Below are 10417 nucleotides of genomic sequence, written 5' to 3' on the forward strand. Positions count from 1 at the left end.
AAGATAAAATAGAAAATAAAGCAAAAATGGAATTCAAGGAACTAGAAAGTCTAAAAGACAAAATAAAAACAAGAGGGAAGGGAGAGAAAAGAATTAGAAATAGAGTACGATCGAAAAGTCGGCATGAGTAATACTGTAGACCGATACAGGAACAAAAGGGAAGGATGAGAGAAGACCGGAAGACAAAGCAAGCATGGAAGAGATAGTTTAAAAGGGATAAGAGGAAGGACGAACGAAACAATAATTGAAGGAAAGAAGGGGGGTAAGGGTCAGTAGGAATAGCGTGCTCATTTTTAGAACTTCTAATTGACACGACAATTAAGAGCGACATGACGGATTGACGCCGCATCGACTCGATCTCCGCCGCTCGATGAAAGCGCGCCGGCGCTCGGAACAATGGGCGACTGTGCGGATAGCGAACAGTTACGCGAATCATGTTCGACTGAGTGAACAAAGAGTGCGAACATTGTACAGTCATGCAAAAACTTGTGTGAGCGAGAAAAAATACTTGAACAATGAATGAATGAAAACACTCGGTAATAATGAGATATATTACCGAAGATGTGGAATGAACATAACTTCGAAAAAAGTGCATCAGAAAAGGAAAATATTAAATTAAGTTAAAAAATTGATGTATTCTGTTTTGTGTCGCAAAAAAAACTCGTTCGATGGATAAAATCAAGAAGGAAAGAATTCTAAAGATCTACATTTTATCAGGAAGCCATGGGAGTGCCACCTTATCGCTGGACGATCACATCCTTTGGGATTTCACTTGATCAGAGCGGCGGCTCTTCTCGAGTGCGGCGCTCTCGGACCTTCAGAGAAAACCTCGATGCAATTGCGAGTTGCAAATTTAACATTGGAATCAGTTCGGCAAATAAGGCGCACATGGACGGAAGCTCACTGGGCTATGAGACCGGCCTCGGGCAAGAGGTGTCCCATATGAATACAGACGATCCCTAACGACAGTATTTACATCCTCGATATCAGATGTAACCCAAATTTACGCCGTCAATAACCCCACTGCGGGGACTCGTAAATTGTGGGTGACCGCATCGTAAAAGGTGCTTCGCGGCCGCTTTTCATACGACCAATATCATCTCCTCAGCCGCGGTGGCGAGCTGAGGTGCAGTCAGGAGAGGGGCGGTGGCAGTCAAGTCCAGAAGAGGTGCAGTCAGGAGAGGGGCGGTGGCGGCCCAGCCCCAGAAGAGGTGCAGTGAGGAGAGGGGCGGTGGTGGCCCAACCCCAGAAGAGGTGCAGTGAGGAGAGGGGCGGTGGCATAACCTCAGCTGCAGTGAGGAGAGGGGCGGTCGCGGGCAACTCCAGAAGAGGTGCAGTGAGGAGAGGGGCGGTGGCGGCCCAGCCCCAGAAGAGGTGCAGTGAGGAGAGGGGAGGTGGCGGCCCAGCCCCAGAAGAGGTGCAGTGAGGAGAGGGGAGGTGGCGGCCCAGCCCCATAAGTGGTGCAGTGAGGAGAGGATCAGCTGATTGCTCCAATTTACGCAATATTCTGGTTTGTTATTAGTGTAACATCGTATTCAACATTATGTCATTTTATTAGATAAAAATCATATATTTCTTCTGAAATGTCTTTGAATTTATAATTTTATTCTCTTACTACAATCGAAAAAATATAAACCGATTCGAATGAATTGTAATCGCAACTCAATTTATCCAACCACAAGTGCAGAATTTGTTCACGTAAAATGCACCCGATTAATTCACACGACAAAAATCGAAAATTGCTATTACTACACAAAATTGATTATTTTGAAATTGGTTTTATGTTACTAAAACCAAACATAATTCTCTTCAAATTGTATTATTTTTTAACTTGAATATAATTTGATACAAAACTGATAACGTTTTTACAATAACATTGAATAGGTACCTATATTCTCAATTAGTTTGAAGTAGATTTGTAAATTTTATTTACAAATAATGGAGAATCTATCATGCCTAAATAAATCAACCCTTATTTTCGAGAACGTATAGGTCAGGAGTCCACACCTACGCGCGTCACGTAGCTCACCCGAGCTTTAGTACAAGATAATTCCGCTGCTCGAGGCCCAAGTCTTCAGATCGATTTGATTTATGAAGCTACTTAAAAAACTCAGTGGCTATTAATTAGGTATTATTATTCCTACTTAATACCGAATAACACTCGATATTATTCGGATAACGGTGGGTTTTTATCGTGCGAATAATAATTGGAAAGTAGACAACAAAATGATAGAAGAGATAAAATCGACTGAGCGTATTTATCCTTATCGATTATTCCTATTAATCCGGAAGTGAATTTCTCTCATGTGATTAAAATATGAGAAACAAGGAAAACAATAATAAAATTATTTCTTTGTTCACTTTTCTGTCAGTATACCGTAAAGTAAGGATATATTACGTGTTAAACAAATTAGTTGATGTAGAACATCGAGAGACAAAGACATTGAAGAGCTCTAAAGCTGCCAGCCGCTCTTGCTGGCAACGAGGCTGGCAACGAGACTGACAACGAGGCTGGCAACGAGGCTGGCAACGAGGCTGGCAACGAGGCTGGCAACGAGGCTGACAACGAGGCTGGCAACGAGGCTGGTAAAATTCACCCTTCCCTTCGTCAGCCCTCGTCAGTAATGCCAGCCGATTGAGAAGCGAGCGTTTAATTGGACCTGATGTCCTGGAAAAAAGACCTTTAAAATATTTTAATTGATACCCAATGCTGCTGTCTGCGCTTTGATGGACTGGTAGTTGAAAGCAGGTAAGCAGTTAGATGTTACTTAATTCGTTATGTTACTTCACTCCACTCGTTACGATCGGCCACAGATACCTCGAACCAGATAGCCTGAATTTAAATACGACAAAGTTAAGTGGTTTAAAGATTCACTTGCTAGCTAAGGTATATCAACGCGTCTGGTCTCGTAATCTGAACAACAGAGCCTGCGGTTATCAGATCAAATGGATCAGGTTGCGCTAATGAGGAGGGCAAAACAATAGTGCATTATCCCAAGCTTGCTTCAATAAAAGGGGAGAGCTCATCGACGTCCAAAACGTTAGAAAACGCGGCGATCGATGCAAGGGATTGTTTTGTCTTGAAGTTTTATAGAAAGCCGTACTAGACATGCTTCAATAAGCGCTCGATTGATAGCACTCATTAACCTTAATAAATTGTCTTCAAAGGGAAATTTTTTGTGATATTATTGTTTGATTTTGCTAATATAAATAAGCATAAAATCAATTTACGTATTCACGAGCTATTAATGCGTTACAAAACTATATAAATCACGGAAATTATAACGTTTTATCCCAACAGAGTTACTACAGGACTAAACATCAGGATGTTTTAAATGTGTTTGACGATGCAACTTGTTAAGCTCATAACTTGAGACGTGAAAATTTTAGCACAAAAATTATGAGCAAAAGCCATAAAAAAGTTCCAGAAAATTATTGACATATAAGAGGATTCGGAGCCGAATAGTGTGATCAGCGTGGAAAATTTGACGTGGAATACAGCATTAAATATAATTAGATCATTTACGTAACCAAGAATGATACTGAAGAGCAAAAGCAGCAATGCTATATCAGCAACAGCGGCAACAACAACGATGAAAGGATTTCTACACCAGCAATGCCTCGTTGTGGGGAAATGTACTACGAATGAAAAAAAACTATACGTAAGAAGAAAAATACCGTAGATTGCCTATAGATGAAGAAAACAATCGACGCTATGCTTCTGAGCGAGAAGCCACCCAAGTACTTAAAATTGGGAAACAAATTATGGCATTTAATAATTATCAATTAAGTCTCCCAAAACTTGAACTTATTACCATAAATTGTGCATTTCTCGGTGAAAACGGAAACAAATGAGCAATGAAACTTTCTTGCACGTAAATTCTTGGTACTTCAAGTTGCTTTTTTCCGCATTAAACTATCACAAGTTCGTCTACAAAAACTCTAAATAAACTTGCAAAGGAAGCACACGCGCAACAAAAACCACTCATTGGGACATTCAAGACAACAACGCGAAGAACTCGCAAATAATAGCCGAGTCGGACTGTTTTAGCAAATGTTTAGGAAAGAGGCAGTCCTATTCCAGCTAAGGTCCAGCGCCCTGAGCAGACTCGAGTGTTTGCACGCTGCTTACAAGTTCACAAAAACCTGCAATGAGCGAAGTTGGCCGCTCAAGGAAGCTGTTTACAAGCGGTACCTGTGGTCAAAATTGTTATTGGTCATAGCTAGACGTCGCCAGCCTCACGAACACCTTTAGTTTTCACGTAAATATACAAACACAAAAACTTACTTTGTGTTCTAGGAGCGCGGCTTAGGTGTAATGTGTGCTGCATATTTCGTTCAATAAATACACCTATTGCACCAATTTTTTTCTAACGCTCGTTAGAGAAATTTACGTTAATTTAGGTCAATTTTAATATCAATCAGGAATAGAATCATTTGCACGCATAAGACTAAGAATTTAAATGACGTTCGGAGTGCATTGCACAACGCCAAATATTCATAGGTTTAATTTTAGAGGCAGAAGAAAATCAAAACTTACAGAATTTACACCTCATATCTTTTTGAATATTATTGCTTCTCATTCTTGCATGCAGCTCATCCTAGCTAATTCAAACCCCTCATAAATATACAAAAAATTTGCTTATAATTTCCATTATGAATTTAGGCCTATAATCTTTGACTCCAGATTATTTATTGATTTCTAAATCTCAACTTTAATTTACTCGTTGAACTCAGACACGAGGTTGACAACAAAATACGAAATGTGTTATATGCAAATGCAAAATCAAGCCACCGGTTTCGAGAACTGCTTCTCAAGTAGCCCGGACGCTGGAGCTTTGTAAACCAACACCACAGCTTCACTCAGCTGCCTGCCTGATTTAATTACAAGCCTAAATGACGAGACTGACTAAACTGTAAACAATTCGTCAAGTCGAGTAAAATTTTTGTGTGAAATTTAATTAATTATATGTCGATGCTCTTCATTTATTAATATTTCAATTTAGGTTCATGGCGATACTCTTCATTTACAAATTTAATTGCATACAGATTCTCTTCATTTGATTCTAAATCAAATAAATTAAATTTCGATGTTCTTTCTCTCCAGATATATAAAGTAGTTAATTATTTTATTTACTCACGTACTTGCCTTTGAATATAACTATGAAACAAGAACACTTAGTGAATATATGACTATGAAACTATACTATATGAAATATGATATCTTATGTTCCTGCAGCGTATATTCTTATATAATGCTCATACCTTTTTATCAGACTATAAGTCGGTATGATATGTGATACCTGCGCGGATTAATTGCTCGATTTAAGCTTATGGCATTAAATGTTGTTCCTAACATTTTGTTTTTCTTATGTACATTTAAGTATTTCGCCCCAAATTCTCCAAATATTCCATAGATATTTGATTCCAAATAAAACCATCTTTTTACCGCTATCAGTCCGAGTCATTGTGAAGCAATGAGCCTGCCCTGGAAGAGGTAAATAACCGTGCAGCAATAGTTACAATAACAGCAGCAATATTAATAATAACATGAGCAATATACTAACAATAACAGCTGCTATTGCAACAATAACAGCTGTAACTGTAATAATAACAGGATCAACAGTGACAATAACTGACTGTAGCAACGATAACAATAACAGGTGTGATGTATCAGCAGCCACTGTAATTGCTGCGATGATGTGAGGGCTATATCAGCAACAATGAAGGATACAAGCAACAGCAGTACTGATAAATCAGCAATAACGGCAATGACATTCACTCGCACGAGTGCTACATCAGCAACATTCGTTAAGACAAATAAAAGTCACAAGAAGAAACAAAAACAACGGTGCCAACAACGTGAACAGCACTGCAATGAACAGCTACGGCAGCGATGGCAGGCTGCGGCAGCGATGGCAGGCTGCGGCAGCGATGGCAGGCTGCGACAGCGATGGCAGGCTGCGGCAGCGATGGCAGGCAGCGGCTGCCACATTAATACCCTATCAAAAAGTTGCGCCGTAATGGCAGCCTTGGACAGCGGGGCAGTTACGGTGATCCTTGTAATCCCGCAGCATTGGCCCTGTTGCGGCTCATTACCGACTTCTTACCTCCTCTTATACTCCGCCTTGACACAGGGTTAAGAGAGGAAAAGAGCGATTCTCATGTAAGAGGGAGAATGTCGAAGGAAGAAACAGTGAAGAAATTCTTACCATTCTTGTTCAAGATTAAATTATTAATTTCACGCATTGATGATGTTTATTCACGACTTATAAGTCTTGATGTTCAGGTTGAGTTTCATTAGTTTGAGCTGCTAACCACGACATCCTCTTACCATGACGCTGCTTCATAGTGGGAAAACTTTCATTAAAACAACTTTTAGAATGTACCGCTTGGCGCTTCTTTTTGTTTCAAACTTTATGTTTTCTAAAGTTCACCCCTTATAAATCAAAGTTACCTCAAAGATGCTGCTGCCGCGTCGTAAAAGTGTTCAGAAAGGCAGGAGTGGGAGGCAGTTTAGACAGATTAAGTCTTGTCTCACAGCTTCGTTTGGCTTCGGAAAAGAAAGGAAAATGACTTCAAAATGACGTTGATAGCGAGCTGAAGATATCTTCTGATTAGATACAAATCACGTTTTTATCTGTGAACAGCATAATCTACAGTTTGTTAATTAGATGACCAAACTTATAATCTAGGTTGTTTAGAATAGTTTTGCCGATATTCATTTACATCGCCCTCCAGTTTCTGTACAAGAGAAAATATTTAGAGTTGCAATCTTTGATACTCAAAGATGTCTCCTTTAATATGTGAAACTGTAGCACTATACTTTACTATTGAGACATGTGTATGAAATGTTTCAATACTTATAATTAATCCATTCCTACTGATACACGCAACGAAATAATTCATTTTGAAGCGTACTTTAGCAGCTAAAATAACCTATTTTTTTGGAGATTGATATTGATAATCTATATAATTACAACAATTGATAATCTGTTGATGACACTCTAACTTTCAGAATTGACTTACTGTGCGATGAATTGTCGATTGGCAGAAAGCCATATCTACGGTAAATCATCTCGCCCCTCATTAACGCAATTCAGGAACAAAATTCGTTACAGTCACGCGCAAAACAAACCCATGCAAAACAGTGGCCACAAGCAAATCATATACACGTAAAAACGCCGAACGCAAACAGCCTCACGCAAAACAACTTCTGTATGCACGCACAACTGCCACATACGAAACAGCCACGTGAAAAACAGTCACATTTAACAGCCACATACGAAACAGCCACGTGCAAAACAGTCACATTTAACAGCCACATACAAAACAGCCACGTGCAAAACAGTCACATTTAACAGCCATATACAAAACAGCCACGTGCAAAACAGTCACTTTTAACAGCCGCATACGAAACAGCCACGTGCAAAACAGTCGCATTTAACAGCCACACAAAAAACAATGAAGAATGAAATAAAGAATGATTAGAGCAGAAGCGATGTAAGCAGCACAACTAAAGCATTCAGCGAAGATGGTCCAGGCAGGAGCACGGCCGCTAGAGGGCCGTCCACTCCACTTAATTGCTGCTTTCTTGAGGAAAAAGATACTGACGACCCTCGCTACCGCCGCTCTGCTGTTGCTTCATGCTTTGCTCGGCGCTCTCAATTGTTATGGTTTGTGTAGATCCTCAAGCGAGCGCCGTTCTCCCTATGACACTGAATGTAATTTCAAGTCAGGTTTATCCTAAGTCTTCAACCTCATTGGTTTTCGAGACTGCAATAGTATAGATGATCGGATAATGTTACGAGCGATCCTGGATAATTAAAGTGGCTATGTTATCGGAGGTGCACATGCGGTTTTCTAAAACTCATCTAGTGATTTCCAGTTGACATTTCTAAAAAAAAGTAATGTAAACATCGAAACTTAGCACATAAAAAATTATGTCAAAGATTTCATCTGTTGACACTTCTGGGTTTTTGTCAAAAGAATTGAGTTGTAAGTACATATACAAAAGATAACTAAATGTAGGGACTACTCTCCGTAGACTTTCAATATTGACAACAATATGGGAATTAAATTCATATAAAATGACATGATCAGCAGGAAACTATTACCATGCCACGAAATATGAAATTTTTATTCAATTTAAATTCATGCTTTATTATCCCTTTGGATTTCCCTTTACATTACATTAATTGAGCAAGTACAAATTAAAATTTGTTAAAATTTGCGTACATGCTTCTCGAAAACATGGAATTAAATAGCTTATAGAACTTAAAAATTTTGAAGCAATCGAAAATTTGAGCAAGCAACTGAGGTTGTCATTTGAGCGAACGAACTCGTGGGGCAAAATGAACCATAGGGGCTGGTCGGAGCGCCGTTACGCGTAAGTGGGAAGCTTGTGAGAAATTGGAGTCGCGGGAGCAAATTCTTCGGCTTAGTTCTTCGCTTTTCATCGTGGACGGGAAAACTTTGTGGGGTAACTTTTATTTTGAAGATGACAACTGGTAAACCTTGACAGTTTGGCGATAACTTAGATGTATTAGGTTAGGAAATAATTTCTTAAGCCTGGAACAAATAACAATCTGGAATTTCCGCACCTACACGAAGTACCTGGTCTTTTCACGGAAATATTTTTTAACTAAATACAATGTGATGAAAAGCTAACTAAAAGCAATGACGGTGTGATAAATTTTGCCCCATGCGTGTGTAAAGTGAGTAGAATTTTATGGAGTGTTAATATTATCAGATTAACGTACATGAAGTAGTATGAAAAAAGTAGGTTGAAAATTTTACATTCTTTATTAGAAAAGATACACTACTTTAATATATTTCAATGACTAAGAAGTGTAACTGAAATTTTGATGATATAATGAAATGATTAATTAAACTGTCAATGAATGAATGAATGATTAAAGTAATTTAAAAATGATTAATGAGAAATGAAATTTTCGATTTTCAATGCTTAATTAACGAAATTGTATTCATTGCGCTCTAATTATTCGACATTTATACTCAAATTCATGAATATTGAAGATATTCTTGCAATAGTTTTCAGAATTAGTTGTTCGGCTTGACCGTTCTTCGGTGTTAAATGTTAGGAAGGCAGCAAGCCGGTGATGCCAGTGGGAAAATATTCTAAGTGTGTCGGCAGATAAATATTGTTGAAACATATAGCCGCAGCTCTGACCTCTGACACACTGACATACTGGTGAGCTGGTCGAACCTGTTCAGTTTACAGCTGCGACTCGAGAGTAGGAAAATTAGAAATATATAAATAGAACGCTTTGTTTTTCAATTAATTTAATTTATTTGGTTTTTCACTTCGTAGAAACAAAAAATATTTCAGTGAACTCAAATTTTCAAATATTTTTAAATTTTAATCTATCTCGAACAATGAGCTAACTCAATTATTTAAAAGAAAGTAAATGTTACAATTGCATTATAAATAAGGCTTTGGATTTTTAATTAAAATATAATGACCAGATACGATGAATCGTAACCAAGAGTTAGAAGAAATATTCAGTTTAATAATTTACAATTTACGCTAAATTGAAGCTGTTAAATTCAATTCCGTTAACACATCCATGACCATCATAGGATTAATTGGACGACGTTACCTTGACTTGGACGAAACACAAAAGTCAATTATTATAATCATATTATCTAATTATTTATTAGCATAATATGATTATTAATATTAATAAAATTAACGGAAAATTGAGCGAAACATCATTTGTTCAAACGGTAGTTTCCGTGGAGCTTACCAAACACATCATGATGCGTGCGATGGCTCTCCTGCTCCTCTGTCACCTGGCCCATAGGCTTGCCTACAGAATTATCAAACAATATTTTATTTTGAGCACCTATGAATATACTGAAAACTTTTTTGAAAATTTAATCAATCTTTCACATTGTGTAGCAAAAATGTGTATTGCTTAGCTTCCAGAAATAGTGATTTTGAAAACAACAAAAAATTAAGTATACCCGCGTATTCATTGACTAGCGTATCATTAATACAGCGGCTTACCCAAGTAAAATTAACTTGCTTATGAAAATTAATCCATACATTTTTCCATCAGAAAGTGAGCTGCTCCGCGCATCAACACTTATAGTACAGGGCCTATACTTTCAAAAAAAGTTAAGAGATCGTAAGTTATCAGCCAATCATTGACGGTCTTTCAAGCAAAATCCACCAATCGTAGACAAGAAAATATAGCGTAAGTACTTACGTTCACTTAGCGAATTTTGAAAGTATAGGCCCAGAATACCACCCACAGTTATTCAGAGACTGTTCTCTTCGAAAATCAAAATGACTGTAGCGAATTAGAAACTTTGAACACGTGAATCATTATCCTCGCAGCGTCGCAACACTAACCATCGTAAAAGTGTGAGATTTCAAGCATACAGACAA

This window comes from Hyalella azteca, unplaced genomic scaffold (assembly GCF_000764305.2).
Source record: "Hyalella azteca isolate HAZT.00-mixed unplaced genomic scaffold, Hazt_2.0.2 contig1933, whole genome shotgun sequence".
NCBI classification, from domain to species: Eukaryota; Metazoa; Arthropoda; class Malacostraca; order Amphipoda; family Hyalellidae; genus Hyalella; species Hyalella azteca.